Below are 18911 nucleotides of genomic sequence, written 5' to 3' on the forward strand. Positions count from 1 at the left end.
GGGCACGGTCACTGGGGAAGACACACAAACACAGGTTAATTCCCGTCAGGTGCAGTGATTCCGCCACTTACCTTCCCTGACTCCGCCCTCCATTCACAGACCGACGCTTGACCACGCCCCCGCTGCCACATCCCCCTTTTGTGTTATAATAACCTCCAATAAGCCTACCACTTCTGGGAAGGCTTCCCACTAGATTTTGGAATGTGGCTGTGGGGATTTGCCCATTTAGCCACAAGAACATCAGCCGGCGTTCCAGTTCATCCCAAAGGTGTTCAGGCGTGTTGAGATCAGGGCTACTCAGGTTCTTCCTCTCCAACCTTGGTAAGCCATGTCTTTATGGAGCTCACTTTGTGTACAGGAACACTGTCATGCCGGAACATGTTTGGGCCTCTTAGTTCCAGTCAGGCTCGTAGTACTTGAGTCCGACTCGTGCCCTAATTTTAAGGACTTGTGACTCGACTTGGACTTGAGCACTGATGACTCGGACTTTGACTCAGACTCATGCATTAATTGCATTCAGACTTGTAAATTGGAGACAAGGACTCGGATTTTTTCTTTATTTTTTGTAACACGCCATAATAATTTGGCATATTTATATATACTTTAATTTTGTACTAATTTCGTGCAAGAGTGTCACACATGCGCCTTTGCGCATGCATCAGACAGACTCTCGGGCACGCGCACCAAGAGGATTCTCGCGTGCATGGCGTAAACGATTCGCACCTGCACAATCAGTGCGCCGATATAAAAACTGTGAAAACACACTTACTTTGCAAAGTATTGAGTTGCTGGCACGTTACTGGGCCTTATTTCCTTGTTTGCTTTCCTGATCCCTGATTTGCTGTTTCTCGTCTTTGATTCTGCCTCGTCTACGAAAGCCTGTTTGTGCCTCTCTCGACCTATTGCCTGTTTCACTGTTTTACGATTTTGCCTGCCGTTCTGGATTGTTTATGTCTTCACTTGTATTAATAAACACACCTTCTGGACTGACATCCGTCTCCCAACCATCTCTGACAGAATACTTCACACTCCCTGACAAACAGAATGCACATTCACCTGTTCATACGTCACGTTCAGGAACAAACTAATGTTAATGGCGCTAAAACAGCCACCGTCAAAAGGTGCGGTTGGAGTCTTGTTCTAGGACTCGACTCGGATCAATAGTGGACTTGACTCAAAATTTTTTAATGACTTGGACTTGACTCGGACTTCAAACAGCACCGGGGACTCGAGACTGGACTCGGACTCGAGGTTTAGTGACTCGACTGACACTGGTTCCAGTGAAGGGAAATTGTAATGTTACAGCACACAAAGACATTGTATGCAATTGCGTGTTTCCAACTTTGTGACAGTTTGGGGAAGACCTGCATATAGGTGTGATTGTCAGGTGTCCACAAACCTTTGGCCATATAGTGTCTCAGTCATTTTTGCTCAGGTGATGAAAGGAGCAGGTTGAGGGGAAATCGCAAGATGTTTTCTGTATCACAAAATAGTGAGAATATTCAGAGTGCAATATGTTGTCTTTGAAACAGAATATCCATCCATCCAGTCACCTGTCCATTTTCTACGCCGCTTAACCATCAGGGTTGTGGGTTAAGCTGGAGCCAATCTCAGCTGACTTCGGGCGAGGTGTGGGGTACACCCTGGACAGGTAGAAACAGAGTGTATTGTACATTTTAATATATATTTTCAGTATATTACAATATATTTGTATGACCACAAATCGAAGATATTGTCTACCATAAGCTTGTACAGACAAGTATAATAAAAGTCAGTAATTTTTCAGCAGAACAGTCTCGAGCAGGATTAAACACATTTGACTTTGAAAGACCAAAGCAGAGCTGCGAGCCAGAAAGGTAATTAGGAACAGCATGTCCTCTCTCCACTTGGTTTATGGTGGCCTTGCGTTTAAGAATTCTGTCTCGAAAGCTATCCCTGTTTTATATTGCTGCCAACTTTGGCTTTGTATCCTCTACTATGTTCTTCAGAGGAAAAAAGGACACTAGCTCAATTGTGTCTAGAACATGCTCTTGCTTTGGATAAGACAGAGTTTCTCAGTCAGAATGCCAGGGCCCCGCATACTGCACATATTTTGCTACCCCGATTTTAAAACATGATTCAACTGATTAATTTGAGTGCTTACGAATTCTTCCAAGAGTTACCATGTACAGTATGTGTAGATATGTAGATCAGGGACAAAAATAAAAACGTGCAATGCATGAAGTACGAAAACTGAGACTAGACTATTGGCATGGCATTTTATGAATTTCCAGGATGTTTCAAAGCCATGTTTTCCTTAAGCAGTTCCATAACAAGATTTAGTCATCCCATTTCATTTGAAAAATTGTTGTAGCGTGTATGCAATAACATGTTGTAGGTTTTGCAGGTAGACCTAGATGTAATCTTGTTGTGGAAATTGTGCTGTAGGCAGGAGGGAGTGTAGAGGTTCAGAAGACTCTCCGTATTACTGACTCCAGCTTGCTTTCTTATATAGTTTTCACAAAGGCTCATCTACCCCATGTGGAGAGGTTTTTTTTGGCAGCCCACAATTGTTATTGCCCAAAGACTTGATTGAAAATGTTTTTTTTTTTTTACAAAGTTTAGAAAGTATACTGTGCACTACATCAACAAAGAGATTTTCAGTATCCCATCTGTTCCACCAGAGCATAAAGGTTTGCTTTTCAAATGGAAAATGGAAAATTTGGTTGAATATGCATGACAAATTATATAATGAATATATTCACTAATTTTAGCTAAAATAATCAAACAGTTTTTGATTTCAGATTACTCATACACCTGGTCTGTCATGATTCAGACAAATATAAGGCAGTGAAATGTGCATCTCCTATCGAGAGATGTCAGGGTTAATGCCAGTGAGTTTGGCAGCCACATGGATCGGTTCTTTCCAATTGTCTTGCTTGATCATTTATCCGAGGCTGTGAAATTGCCTGTCTCCTAAATTCAGACAAATCACTTCTTCATCTCCCTGTCTCTCTGAGGGAGATTGAGAAACCAAGTGAAAGCTACATATGTTGCACACAGACTGTTGAGAGTACAGCTCAGAGCTGAGCTTTTCAGTATTGCTGGAGACAAAATTTAAGCAGAATGGTGCTTTTGTATTTGTAATGTAAGTTCTAATGCATGAGTCAGCCAGTTGAAACAGAAACATGGTCGACAGTAGGAAAGTAAATTTTTGTCTATATACAACCCCGATTCCAAAAACGTTGGGACAAAGTACAAAGTGTAAATAAAAACGGAATGCAATAATTTACAAATCTCAAAAACTGATATTGTATTCACAATAGAACATAGACAACATATCAAATATCAAAAGTGAGACATTTTGAAATTTCATGCCAAATATTGGCTCATTTGAAATTTCATGACAGCAACAAATTTCAAAAAAGTTGGGACAGGGGCAATAAGAGGCTGGAAAAGTTAAAGGTACAAAAAAGGAACAGCTGGAGGACCAAATTGCAACTCATTAGGTCAATTGGCAATAGGTCATTAACATGACTGGGTATAAAAAGAGCATCTTGGAGTGGCAGCGGCTCTCAGAAGTAAAGATGGGAAGAGGATCACCAATCCCCCTAATTCTGCGCCGACAAATAGAAGAGGATCACCAATCCCCCTAATTCTGCGCCGACAAATAGTGGAGCAATATCAGAAAGGAGTTCGACAGTGTAAAATTGCAAAGAGTTTGAACATATCATCTACAGTGCATAATATCATCAAAAGATTCAGAGAATCTGGAAGAATCTCTGTGCGTAAGGGTCAAGGCCGGAAAACCATACCGGGTGCCCGTGATCTTCGGGCCCTTAGACGGCACTGCATCACATACAGGCATGCTTCTGTATTGGAAATCACAAAATGGGCTCAGGAATATTTCCAGAGAACATTATCTGTGAACACAATTCACCATGCCATCCGCCGTTGCCAGCTAAAACTCTGTAGTTCAAAGAAGATGCCGTATCTAAACACGATCCAGAAGCGCAGACGTCTTCTCTGGGCCAAGGCTCATTTAAAATGGACTGTGGCAAAGTGGAAAACTGTTCTGTGGTCAGACGAATCAAAATTTGAAGTTCTTTATGGAAATCAGGGACGCCGTGTCATTCGGACTAAAAAGGAGAAGGACGACCCAAGTTGTTATTAGCGCTCAGTTCAGAAGTCTGCATCTCTGATGGTATGGGGTTGCATTAGTGCGTGTGGCATGGGCAGCTTACACATCTCACATCAACGCTGAAAGGTACATCCAGGTTCTAGAGCAACATATGCTCCCATCCAGATGATGTCTCTTTCAGGGAAGACCTTGCATTTTCCAACATGACAATGCCAAACCACATACTGCATCAATTACAGCGTCATGGCTGCGTAGAAGAAGGGTCCGGGTACTGAACTGGCCAGCCTGCAGTCCAGATCTTTCACCCATAGAAAACATTTGGCGCATCATAAAACGGAAGATACAACAAAAAAGACCTAAGACAGTTGAGCAACTAGAATCCTACATTAGACAATAATGGGTTAACATTCCTATCCCTAAACTTGAGCAACTTGTCTCCTCAGTCCCCAGACGTTTACAGACTGTTGTAAAGAGAAAAGGGGATGTCTCACAGTGGTAAACATGGCCTTGTCCCAACTTTTTTGAGATGTGTTGTTGGCATGAAATTTAAAATCACCTAATTTTTCTCTTTAAATGATACATTTTCTCAGTTTAAACATTTGATATGTCATCTACCCTTACAGAAAAACTACATGAACTTCACATGTGATTTCTCACATGTGAAATATGTGGAAAATGTGTTTTGCACATGGGAAACATGTGGTTTTGGCCCAATTTTATGTGAATCACATGTGGGAATGTTTTACACATGTGGTAACGTTTTCCACATGTGCTCTACATGGCAGAGATGGGACCAAGTCACACATGTGCAAGTCTCAAGTAAGTCTCAAGTCTTAACCTTCAAGTCCCAAGTAAGTCCCAAGTCTTCTTTGTCTTGGGCAAGTCAAGTCAAGTCACAGGCTATGTCAAGTCAAGTCAAGTCCTATAATAAGTCAAGTCAAGTCCAAGTCAAGTCACCTTAGGCATATTGGCGTAATTTTAGCAGCAGAATATGAATTTAATACATTGAAAAGGCAATACATAAGTAAATGTCAGTAAACATCCCTGGCACATGTGCCCAACCTGTTAAATATTTGCATTTTAAATACTCATGTTCTGTAAAATACATAAAACAAAGCAGTAATAATGTCACAAAGTTATTTATTGATGGCAAAATTGATTGCAAGATTGAAAGCCAACTAAGTTTCTCACATTGTCATCAGCCAACAAGAAAAATAAACAGAGAATTGGCATTCTGTTATGTGCGTAGTTAAAAGAGGGTAGGAAGACACCTTGGGTTAACAGTGGCATGAGCTCCAATCTCTAATCACGTCAGATGAGATGATTATTATTAATATGATACACGTGGAGAAACCTGAAGTGACTTCGATGTATGTTTGCGCCAGTAAAAAAAAAACCCCAAAGGATAGAGAAATGTGTCAGACATAATTTAGGTCTCAAAAAGAAGACCTGTTCGCCCGTGCAAAAGTGACATCATCTTACCCCATATGACAAGCTACAGAGGTGTGTGCAAAAGCGCTCTCTCTCTCGCTTTCTCCCTCTCCGAGGCTGCCTCAGCCTGTGTGGAGCGGGGACATATAGAACGACTTTGGCCCGGGAGTCTTGGTTCCCGCTATAATAGATTGTTACGAAAATAAATGTTAAATGAAATATGCATCCCGCGCATTCCTTTCCACAGGAACTTTGCTCACAACGTTTCGGTCGTGGCTAACGCACTGTACTCCTTACCATAAGTGCAACATTTCGGGAACAATACGGAAAGGACAGTGCGCAGGATTCATCTTTCCTTGAACAATTACCCAGAGACTTTTTAAATTACCTCACTGGGAAATATCCAATGCACCTGTTCAGTTACAGAGTTGTGCTCTCTAAATTGTAGTCATTCAAACCATTGTTTTGGCGGCCTGGTAGCCTGATATACTAAATGTAAATTCATGGTTTAAATGACTGCACAATTTATTTTCGTAACACTGTGTTACAGCGGGAACCAAGACTCCCGCGCACAGTCAGCCTATTTTGCAGAGTTTAGTATTGCTGCTATTCAAACAGCGAGTGGCATGCTGGTGAATCCAAATCGTGGCGCTTTTTTCAATAGTGCATGATAGGCAGTGGGACGGAGTTTTCTTTTCTTTTTTGATCGGGTAGTGTGACGGAAAAAAATGTGCAGGTTGCTGCACTGCTATTTCAAACGGCTCTGATAAACTCCCCTGCCTCTATGCCCTATGGACAGTCTGGCTAATGTACACGAACACACTTACACGAATTTGTACTGCTCATGAACGTGTACATGTTCACAAGCTGACCATTAGCTTAACCCTGAAACAGAACAACAGGGTAGGAAGCTGCTTATGTTATTCAGCATCACGACTGCAAAGTGCACAATCAACTTACTACTACTGATATACAATATCATTAAACTTGACGTAACTACATTGCTTACCAGCATTCACATAAGAATTTCACAATAATAAACTGAATCCCTAGCTACATCTGCAACGGCTAAAATCCTCCTACCGCTCACTCTCGTGGCTAACATTGGCTAACGAGGAGTTTAGCTGCTATCACCAAATAACAACACATTAATAAACTTACTGGGCAGAATGGATCTTCAAATGCCGGATGAAATTGGAGGTCGTGGTCTGGCTGTCAGAAATCGTCACGTTGCAAATCTTGCACTGCGCCGTTCGTCGTTTACCTTCTAGGCAGTAGCCCTTGAAGCCGAAAGTGATTACTGTTGGGATGGCTGACATGATGATATGATGTGAAATCTGTGAACACATCGTGGCATGGGGCGTGGTATATAGCCCACGCAGAGAGCGTGCCTGATGGACAGGGTGGTGACAATCCAACGGCAGTGCAATCAAAATTACTGAAGTATGTGCATATTACATTTTATTTTCACAATAAAAACACGATGGAAATAACACTCAAGTCACTCAAGTCATCGTGTGTCAAGTCAAGTCAAGTCCCGAGTCTTAAACTTCCAAGTCCGAGTCAAGTCTCAAGTATTTTCATGTTTTGTCAAGTCAAGTCACAAGTCATGAAAACAGTGACTCGAGTCAACTCGAGTCCAGGTCCCCAAGTCTCAAGTCCCCACCTCTGCTACATGGTAACACATGTTATAAAATCTGATACCATGTATTGCACATGTGGTTTTGCACATGGGAAACATGTTATTTGCACATGGGAAACATGTGGTTTTGGCCCAATTTTATGTGAATCACATGTGGGAATATTTTACACATGTCGTAACATGTTTTCCACATGTTACAAAATCTGATACCATGTAATCCACATGTGGTAACATGTGATCACATGTGAAATACATGGGAAATTCATGTGATTTTTTTCTGTAAAGGTATGTTCTATTCTGAATAAAATATGGAATTTTGAAACTTCCACATCATTGCATTCCATTTTTATTTACAATTTGTACTTTGTCCCAACTTTTTTGGAATCAGGGTTGTATATATTACATTACATTACATTTAGCAGATGCTCTTATCCAGAGCGACATACAAGGAGTGCACAAGTCAGGTACACAAAGTGCTGAACTTCAAGACAAGGAAGTTCTAGTGCCAACTGAAGAAGTGGCAGAATAATACTAAGTGTAATATCCTGTTGAAGTACCAATACTCAGCAAACAGCCAAGGAAACAAACCAACCATACAAAGTACAACTAAGTAGAGAACTCAAACAGCTAACCCCAGGCTAGACAGTACACAGCCTGGGTTGATCTAGACCGATACGCAGTTACATAGTGGGCAGGGGAGAGGTGCAGCCTGAAGAGGTGAGTCCTCAGTCTGCGCTTGAAGGTGTTCAGGGAGTCGGCAGTTCTGACCTCAATGGGAAGGTCATTCCACCAACGAGGAACCAGGACAGACAGCAGTCTTGAGGGTACTGGGCAGGAGCAGAGAGGAGGAAGGGCCACGCAACCAGTAGTCACAGAGCAGAGGGATCTGGCTGGTGTGTAGGAGTGGATCAGACTCTGGAGGTATGCTGACCCTAACCCTTTGACAGCCTGGTAGCTACATAGCACCAGTGTCTTAAATTTGATGCAAGCTGCAATAGGTAGCCAGGGCAGGTCGGCAAGCAGAGGGGTGACATGGGAAGAATGAAGGAGGTTGTAGACCAGGCGAGCTGCATTCTGGATGAGCTGCAGGGGTCTGATGGCAGATGCTGGAAGGCCAGCAAAGAGAGAGTTGCAGTAGTCCAAGTGGGAGAGGATCAGTGCTTGGACCAGGAGCTGAGTAGAGTAGGTGGTGAGAAAAAGGCAGATCCATTGGATGTTGTGGAGGAAGAATCTACATGTCTGGGTCACTGCGATGATGTTTGCTGAGGAAGAGAGTTTGTCGTCGAACACGACCCCGAAGTCCTTCACACTGGGTGAAGGTGACCTAGAGATGTCCCCCAGAGAGATGATGATGTCCAGGGGTGGAGAGGATGGAGCAGGAATGTAGAGTACCTCCGTCTTGCCTGGGTTGAGCTTCAGGTGATGGTTGTCCATCCAGCTCTGGATGTCGCACAGGAGATCTGTGTGTCAGAAGGAGGAAAAGACAGAAACAGTCGAGTCTCATCAGCATAGCAGTGGTAGGATAGACCATGAGCAGAGATAATCGTGCCGAGAGACTGGGTGTAGAGGGAGAAGAGAAGCGGACCAAAGACTGAACCTTGAGGGACACCAGTGGTAAGTGGGCATGGTGCTGATACAGGACCGGATCAGGTAACCTGGAAGAAGTGACCAGAGAGGTAGGACTTGAAACAGTCTAGGACTGTCCCACAGATCCCCATAGCTGATAAGGATGATGGCAGGATGGGGTGATCAACAGTGTCAGATGCAGCAGAAAGGTCAAGGAGAATCAGGACAGAGGAGAGGGAGGTGGCATGTGCTGTATGAAGTGCCTCACTGACGGAGAGAAGCGCAGTCTCAGTTGAGTGTCCAGCTCGGAAGCCGGACTGGTGAGGATCTAGGAGGTTGTTCCGTGAGAGAAAAGAGAAGAGTTGGTTAGCAACAGCACATTCAAGCGTCTTTGATAGGAAGTGGGGGGGAAGAGAAACGGGGCAGTAGTTCTGGATGACAGAGGGGTCTAGGGTGGGTTTTTTCAGCAGAGTCGAGATGTTGGCCCATTTGAAGCTGGAGGGAAAGTATCCACAGGACGAGGAGGAGTTGTTAAGGGAGGTGATAAATGGGAGGATGTCAGGAGTAATGGTCTGGAGGAGAGATGAGGGGAAAGGGTCAAGGGCACAGGTGGTTGGACATTGAGAGAGCAGGAGCTAGGAGACATCAGATGTGGAAAGAGGGGAAAAAGCAGAGTGCACGGGGGAAGAGACAGGGAGGGTGGGGAGGGGAATGCAGGCATGGTGAAGTAGTTGCGGATGGCCATGAGCTCATCTCATCTCATTATCTCTAGCCGCTTTATCCTGTTCTACAGGGTCGCAGGCAAGCTGGAGCCTATCCCAGCTGACTATGGGCGAAAGGCGGGGTACACCCTGGACAAGTCGCCAGGTCATCACAGGGCTGACACATAGACACAGGCAACCATTCACACTCACACCTACGCTCAATTTAGAGTCACCAGTTAACCTAACCTGCATGTCTTTGGACTGTGGGGGAAACCACGTGGACATGGGGAGAACATGCAAACTCCACACAGAAAGGCCCTCGCCGGCCACGGGGCTCGAACCCGGACCTTCTTGCTGTGAGGCAACAGCACTAACCATTACACCACCGTGCTGCCCTGGCCATGATCTTTTCCTCAAAAAAGACTGTGAAGTCCTCTGCAGTGATGGAGGACTGAGGTGCAGCTGGTGGTGAATTGAGGAGAGAAAAGAAAACAGAAAACAATTGAAGAGGGTTGGAGATGGCTGTGTGAATTTTGGAGTGATAAAACTTGATCTTGGCTGATTTGAGTGAAACTGTGAACTCGGCAAGGAAGGACTGGTAGTGAAACAGGTCAGTAGGGGCCCTGGATTTTCTCCACTTCCTTTCTGCTGTATATATATATATATATATATATATATATATATATATATATATATATATATATATATATATATATATAGCTGTATATATATACCTGCCTACTATACATTACAATCTTTTGGCCCATTTTTCGAATGCAGGGCAATAGATAAAAGCCAAACCCCTGGTCTGTCAGAAACACTTATATATGGGTCCGTCTCAGAAACTGGTCTCTCATTTGGGACATTATGGTCAAAAAATAAATTTTCTAATATTACTTTTTTTTTTTTTTGCATTTACCCAACACTCAATGTTTCTTTTGTCATGTTTAATAAGAATAAAGATAGTATCTTGCTTTATCTGGCCTCCACTGTGGAAAAATTTTTTGACTACAATTCAAATGCTTCTGTAAAATTGATTTACATATAAAATAACGGCGGCACGGTGGTGTAGTGGTTAGCGCTGTCGCCTCACAGCAAGAAGGTCCTGGGTTCGAGCCCTGGGGCCGGCGAGGGCCTTTCTGTGTGGAGTTTGCATGTTCTCCCCGTGTCCACGTGGGTTTCCTCCGGGTGCTCCGGTTTCCCCCACAGTCCAAAGACATGCAGGTTAGGTTAACTGGTGACTCTAAATTGACCGTAGGTGTGAGTGTGAATGGTTGTCTGTGTCTATGTGTCAGCCCTGTGATGACCTGGCGACTTGTCCAGGGTGTACCCCGCCTTTCGCCCGTAGTCAGCTGGGATAGGCTCCAGCTTGCCTGCGACCCTGTAGAAGGATAAAGCGGCTAGAGATAATGAGATGAGATGAGATATAAAATAACTACATCATGAAGAATTAAAGCCCCTCCTTCACAGATGAGTGAAAATATTGAATAAATTTCCTCCTTTTGATTGCTTGGGTTAAAAATGCCAAGTTATGATGACTGAATTGATTATTCACTTAAATATGAATAATATGATACATTTTGGGTATTTGATATGGCGAAATAGGACACAATGGAAAAATCAAGAACACACCGGAAAGATGAGAATAACGGCAGTGGTAAAAGAACAGCAACTGTGCCGGCTGAAGTTCGCGCGGGTCTCTGCTGCGGCACGTGAGCAACGGGACATCACTACCACACCGGACGGAGCGCAAGGCGGGGGGCGGGGCAAAATGACTGGCCGTAGATTCTATCAAAAGTTTGATCTAAATTGACCATGGTTGCAAAATATTGGCCAAAAATACACAAACACTACAAAATATGAAAGTAAGAATGAAAAGAAACATTCTATTGCCTTATACTGCAAGACTAAAACAAAATAAAACTGTCAAAACTTACCTTTTCAGTGATAACGTCCGAACAGATCACCCGCGTAACAGAGAGACCGCAAATGGAAGCGCGGTCAACTTCTAACTGTTGGAGTGGAAAATTCCATTCTTCACATGCAAATTGTTAATGTGTGTCCTTCCCCGCACACAAATAACACGCTATGGTAAAAAATAGACCACAACTCATTTTATAGCTCAGAAATTCATACAAGACCAGCTACCATCGTAGCATATTCTGTAAGAAACATATTCTATACCTAACTTTCAGCTTTCGTTTTAAAAAATAAAATCGCAGATTTATAACTAAATTTCTATATGGCGTAGTGATTTTAAGTTACTACTTTTGGTGAGGTAGTGACCTCGACCCTGAGGCTTTCCGTTTAGATCAAAACACACGATCGTATTGGTTTTGGGTCTGCGGAAAATGGAGTTACAACGGTGATCAAATATTTTGCATGATGTTTTATTACGGTTATGATTATTCTGTGAGCGCACCAATCCTTAGGTGTATAAAATTACAACTTAAAATACAATTAGTGATAACTGTAGACTGTTCAGTGGACTACAACCTTTTTAAGGGAATGCGATGTAGTCAACCATTTATCATGTTCCAGGTCAAGCCACCATTTTTCCACAAATTTGCAGAATTTTTGCCAAATTCTGAAGAGTATTCACATCAAAGATTTGTTTTATCTGTATTATTTCTTGCATTTTATTTCAAATTAAAACCAACATCACCATTGAAAACTGTATAGTTTATTGACTGCGAGTATATTTAGTGGGGTACCCCCACAGTACCCAGTTTCTGAGACAGAACCATATATATATATATATATATATATATATATATATATATATATATATATATCTCACAAGTCCAATCCAGTGAGAAGCATTCTAATAAGAATCTGAAGTGGCTGATGGGATGTGTGAGTGAAAAGGGCAGACTCATCATATTCCCTGTGCAGGCAGAATGGTTAAAATGATAGGACGTTGTCAATCAATACCTCAGCTAGAGAGCAAATATCAGTCTAATATGGCAAGGATGCCCTGGAACAGTGGTGAGTAAATAACAAGATCCTCAGTACATAGAAATGAGCAAGGGCCTTGTAAATATGATAAACGGAAACAGTTTAAAAAAAAAAAGTCTTACATTTTAAAATGGAAGCTTGTGCACTGTGCTTAGTGCATACATGTCCTGAATAAGGATCTTATGTTCTCATCTCATCTTATTATCTCTAGCCGCTTGAAGTTCATGTGAAGTTCATGTGGTTTTTCTGTAAGGGTAGATGACATATCAAATGTTTAAACTGAGAAAATGTATCATTTAAAGAGAAAAATTAGGTGATTTTAAATTTCATGCCAACAACACATCTCAAAAAAGTTGGGACAAGGCCATGTTTACCACTGTGAGACATCCCCTTTTCTCTTTACAACAGTCTGTAGACGTCTGGGGACTGAGGAGACAAGTTGCTCAATTTTAGGGATGGGAATGTTAACCCATTCTTGTCTAACGTAAGATTCTAGCTGCTCAACTGTCTTAGGTCTTTTTTGTCGTATCTTCCGTTTTATGATGCGCCAAATGTTTTCTATGGGTGAAAGATCTGGACTGCAGGCTGGCCAGTCCAGTACCCGGACCCTTCTTCTACGCAGCCATGATGCTGTAATTGATGCAGTATGTGGTTTGGCATTGTCATGTTGGAAAATGCAAGGTCTTCCCTGAAAGAGACGTCGTCTGGATGGGAGCATATGTTGCTCTAGAACCTGGATATACCTTTCAGTATTGATGGTGTCTTTCCAGATGTGTAAGCTGCCCATGCCACACGCACTAATGCAACCCCATACCATCAGAGATGCAGGCTTCTGAACTGAGCGCTGATAACAACTTGGGTCGTCCTTCTCCTCTTTAGTCCGAATGACACGGCGTCCCTGATTTCCATAAAGAACTTCAAATTTTGATTCGTCTGACCACAGAACAGTTTTCCACTTTGCCACAGTCCATTTTAAATGAGCCTTGGCCCAGAGAAGACTGCGCTTCTGGATCATGTTTAGATACGGTTTCTTCTTTGAACTATAGAGTTTTAGCTGGCAACAGCGGATGGCACGGTGAATTGTGTTCACAGATAATGTTCTCTGGAAATATTCCTGAGCCCATTTTGTGATTTCCAATACAGAAGCATGCCTGTATGTGATGCAGTGCCGTCTAAGGGCCCGAAGATCACGGGCACCCGGTATGGTTTTCCGGCCTTGACCCTTACGCACAGAGATTCTTCCAGATTCTCTGAATCTTTTGATGATATTATGCACTGTAGATGATGATATGTTCAAACTCTTTGCAATTTTACACTGTCGAACTCCTTTCTGATATTGCTCCACTATTTGTCAGCGCAGAATTAGGGGGATTGGTGATCCTCTTCCCATCTTTACTTCTGAGAGCCGCTGCCACTCCAAGATGCTCTTTTTATACCCAGTCATGTTAATGACCTATTGCCAATTGACCTAATGAGTTGCAATTTGGTCCTCCAACTGTTCCTTTTTTGTACCTTTAACTTTTCCAGCCTCTTATTGCCCCGTCCCAACTTTTTTGAAATGTTTTGTTGTCATGAAATTTCAAATGAGCCAATATTTGGCATGAAATTTCAAAATGTCTCACTTTTGACATTTGATATGTTGTCTATGTTCTATTGTGAATACAATATCGGTTTTTGAGATTTGTAAATTATTGCATTCCGTTTTTATTTACAATTTGTACGTTGTCCCAACTTTTTTGGAATCGGGTTTTTATACCTCTCTCCCTCTCTACTTTTTTCTTTTTATTATTATAATTTTTTACCTTTTTGTGCTTTTTATACTTTGGCTTAGCTGCTTTTTTTTGTGGCCGGCAGTGTTTAATATACACAGACCTGATTTGTACTGCTTAATATGTGCCCGCTTCACTTGAAATTTATACAGAAATAAATTGAGCTTATTAAAGCTATCTAAGTCTAGCAAGAAAGAGTGACTCATTAGGATTTAGCCATTGGCAATGTAGTAATAACACACTTATTCAATTATGTCAGTGTTGCAGCCAGCCTGTAACTTTGCCAGTTCTTCTTTTTACTTTGTGTATGTTAATATACACCGATCAGCCATAACATTAAAGCCACTGAGAGGTAAAGGGAATTACATTGATTTATGTTGTTTAACTGACACCTGTCAAGGGGTGGGATATATTAGGCAGCAAGCGAACAGTCTCGAAGTTGATGTGTTGGAAGCAGGAAAAATGGGCGAGCGTAATGATCTCAGCAACTTTGACAAGGGCCAACTTGTGATGGCTAGATGACTGGGTCTGCGCATCTCCAAAATGGCACATCCTGTGGGGTGTTCCCAGTATGCAGTGGTTCATACTTACCCTTTGATAAATGTGCAGTATTTTAACTGTGCAATAACCCCACATAACTTTCATTCCCCTCCCAAAATGTGCAATATTTCCATATAACTTTCCCCTCTTTTAATAATCCAGGAACAGCACTCAGGACTAGCCTTTTATTTTATTAATGTTATTTAACATTTGCCCTCTCCTTATGTTTAATACTTGTATTTAAAATTTTGAGCATATAACTCCCCCCCCCCCCCCACATATTGTATAGTGTTTCTATATTTTTATTATAGTGTTTTTATTTTCTAATCTGTTGACTGAGAGAGCCCTGCACAAAAATTCCAATGTGTCTGAACTGTTGGTTTATGCACAAATGGCAAATAAAAAAACCTTGAACCAATCATGGTCAAGGAAGAACAACCAGTGAACTGGCGACAGGGTCATGGGTGTCGAAGAGCATGGTTACCTTTTGCTGCTGCTGTGGTTCCATTTGAACTTTTCCAGTTTCCTGCAAACCATTTCATTAAGGTAAGTGAATTGGGGTTCCGTGTTTTTATTAAGTGCCCCTCGCAATAATATAGGCATATATTTTGTGTGACAGTATTGATATGTGCTTTGACACACGAGACGTGTCAAATAACACATACACTCACCGGCCACTTTAATAGGAACTTGTTCTTGATTCTAAGACTCCTGTTCTTGGCTGCAGGAGTGGAACCCAATGTGGTCTTTTGCTGTTGTGTGCTGAGATGCTTTTCTGCTCACCACGGTTGTAAAGAGTTGCTATGAGTTGCTATATCCTTCCTGGCAGCTCGAACCAATCTGGCCGTTTTCCTCTGACCCTCTCTTACATGGGTGCAAGTTTTCCGGCATGTGCCAGAAGCTCCGTTTTTTTTGGGTCTGAAAAAGTCATTTTTCCAAATCGTGTAAATCCGTTGAGATTTTCGGGGGCGGGGTGGCCCTCTCATACCCCTTTTCCACCAAATCAGTTCCAGGGCTGGTTCGGGGCCAGTGCTGGTGCTGGTTCACAACTCGTTCAACTTGCGAGCCATCTGAGAACCAGTTTGCTTTTCCATAGCTCGCAGTGCTAAGGGGAGCCACGTCAGTTACGTCGCTGTATACGTCAGTTACGTCGCTGTATACGTCAGTTACGTCGCTGTGTTTGCATAAACCTTGGTGCGAACATCGAAGCAACAACATGGAGAAGAAGAAGCAGCAGCAACAACAATAATAATGGATGACTTCGCGTTTGTACAGCTGCTGCTTCTCGTTGCTTAAAAATGGCGACCTTTCGCGGTCTTGCGATTGTTGTTGGTCTTAACAACTCTGCCCCCCTGCTGACGTAAGCGGTTCTTTCCTCTGGCCCAGCAGAGAGTTGGTGCTAGCCTGGAACCGGTTTTTCTGGCCCCAGAGCCAGTTCTTTGTCAGTGGAAACAGAAAACCCGGTTCCAAACTAAGCACTGGCCCCGAACCAGCCCTGGAACTGCTTTGGTGGAAAAGGGGCATCACTGTCTCACTCTCAGCGTATTACTGGGTTACCACGGTACAGTCTCTGCACGAGACAAATCTTTTCATCTCATCTTCGCCACAAACCTCATTCAATGTATACACCGCTCACCGACGAGCGGTCCTGACTAGCCCATTGTTTCACGGTGTTATACATGTGTGATATGTTTCACGCACATAGCACGTTGTTCGACCAAATCAACACAGCTATTCCCATGAGTCGCCGTTTCTTTTGGTGCAAGTTAGAACGGTGCTTTTGATTGGCTCACTGTTCACTGCCGTCCAATGAAACTTCAGCTTTTATAATAAGCCTTATTTCGCTTCCCTCCCTTGCGACAGATCCACGTGCTTTGCCTCTGGTTGCTGATCAAAATATGTCAAAATGAAGTTTTTATCGGAAGGCTCCAATACAAAAGAATTAGAAAAGACGTCTAGAAATAAATGGAGATGGGAATGGTTAAGCGAGTGTGACAAAAACGGTGACAAATGGGGAATATGGCTGAGAAAACCGGACGTCCCGGGAGTTGCGTATTGTGACTGCTGTTCAAAGACTGTCAAGTCCGGCTCCAGCGGGAAGAAGGGACTTAAAAGTCACGCCGATGAGACTAATCACTTTTTTTGTGCTATGTACCGTAGTAATAAGTGAATTCAAAACATTTATTGGTGATTTTAAATTGTCATCTGATATTGTGTGATGTGCAAATGCAATGTGCTTTCTTCTAGAATTGAAATTATTCATCACAAGTATCTGCTTTTATAAACGTTTTTTATTTTTTTTTTACATTTGATTACCTTTCAATTATTAAATAAAAGTAAGGTAGGTCTTGAAATAAGTTTGTTAGCTTTTTTATCATCTTTTCTAATGTGGTTGTTCGGTTGAAAACTCATTTGTAGTCAGTAATGGATTATGAAATATAGATATTTTTGTATATGGAAAAAGCTGAATCTTGTTATTTGCTAAAATCCAGGAGTTTCTGAGGACATCAAGACATGTGGCACCTTATTTTAACTCGAGCTGTGTATATATTATAAAAAAGGTATCACAGCAAAAGCATATTAAAAATGGTTGTTTCAACATTTAAATTAGTAGTTGCTAGATGTTTTGAAATATCAAGCCTTGTACTTGAAATATTATTTCAGATGAATTGATGAAATGTATTAAACATTTGATGTGAATATGCAAATCATAAAACTACAGTATTAATATTATAAATGATTGCATGAGAGACAACCATTTTAACTTGTAATTTAAATTTTTTTCGAGCCCTAAGGGGGGCTCACCCCCCCCCCCCCCCCCCTTTGTAACCCCCCCCCCCCCGCATGGCTGTGCCATGCACGTCTGACTTTGTCAGACTTTTCAGGTTTTTGAAAATTTTATACTTGCACCCATGCTCTTATCAACAAGGCGTTTCCACCCACAGCACTGTCGCTCACTCAGTGTTTTTTTGTTTTTCGTACCATTCTGTGTAAACTCTAGAGACTGTTGTGCGTGAAAACCCCAGGAGATCAGCAGTTTCTGAAATACTCAAACCAGTATTCATACCCATGCCACAGTGAAAGTCACACTTTGAGGTCACAGCTTTTCCCGTTCTGATGTGTGACGTGAACATTAACTGAGGATTTGTATCTGCATGATTTTATACATTGTGCTGCTGTCAAGGGATCGGCTGATTAGAGAACTGCATCAACCAGCAGGTGGTTGGGTGTTCCTAATAAAGTGACAGATGAGTGTAGTCATGGAAGTGGTAGCAGATTCTCATCTCATCTCATTATCCCTAGCCGCTTTATCCTTCTACAGGGTCGCAGGCAAGCTGGACCCTATCCCAGCTGACTACGGGCGAAAGGCGGGGTACACCCTGGACAAGTCGCCAGGTCATCACAGGGCTGACACATAGACACAGACAACCATTTACACCTACGGTCAATTTAGAGTCACCAGTTAACCTAACCTGCATGTCTTTGGACTGTGGGGGAAACCGGAGCACCCGGAGGAAACCCACGCGGACACGGGGAGAACATGCAAACTCCACACGGAAAGGCCCTCGCCGGCCACGGGGCTTGAACCCAGGACCTTCTTGCTGTGAGGCGACAGCGCTAACCACTACACCACCGTGCCGCCGGTAGCAGATTCTCCTGGACATAATTATACTAGTTGTATTGTACATAATAATAACTATAGATGACCTAATTTTTTTTTTTTTAATTAGCGTGAGAATATATCTTTTAGGGGTGGCACGGTGGTGTAGTGGTTAGCGCTGTCGCCTCACAGCAAGAAGGTCCTGGGTTCGAGCCCCGTGGCCGGCGAGGGCCATTCTGTGTGGAGTTTGCATGTTCTCCCCGTGTCCGCGTGGGTTTCCTCCGGGTGCTCCGGTTTCCCCCACAGTCCAAAGACATGCAGGTTAGGTTAACTGGTGGCTCTAAATTGACCGTAGGTGTGAATGTGAGTGTGAATGGTTGTCTGTGTCTATGTGTCAGCCCTGTGATGACCTGGTGACTTGTCCAGGGTGTACCCCGCCTTTCGCCCGTAGTCAGCTGGGATAGGCTCCAGCTTGCCAGCTTCCCTGTAGAACAGGATAAAGCGGCTAGAGATGAATGAGATGTAACTGTTTTCCCCCCTAAACTAATCTATTTAACATCCTGTGCGGCCAGATTTTGTA

At 42.7% G+C, this 18911-nt stretch overlaps 1 protein-coding gene across 5 annotated transcripts in view; it reads left to right on the forward strand.

The window, feature by feature from the left end:
• LOC132884404 (synaptotagmin-2-like) overlaps nt 1–18911 on the forward strand; it is a 138282-nt gene that overhangs the window by 75492 nt on the left and 43879 nt on the right. Inside the window, exon 1 of one of the 5 annotated variants that reach the window (XM_060918246.1) lies at nt 15202–15276. The exons of the other annotated variants lie outside the window; for them this stretch is intronic. The gene's annotated coding sequence lies outside the window, so the exon portion shown is untranslated. Of the gene's footprint in view, nt 1–15201; nt 15277–18911 lie in introns of those variants that run through there. 5 annotated transcript variants of the gene reach the window in all.

The sequence above is a fragment of the Neoarius graeffei genome, chromosome 4, assembly GCF_027579695.1.
Source record: "Neoarius graeffei isolate fNeoGra1 chromosome 4, fNeoGra1.pri, whole genome shotgun sequence".
Lineage (NCBI taxonomy): Eukaryota > Metazoa > Chordata > Actinopteri > Siluriformes > Ariidae > Neoarius > Neoarius graeffei.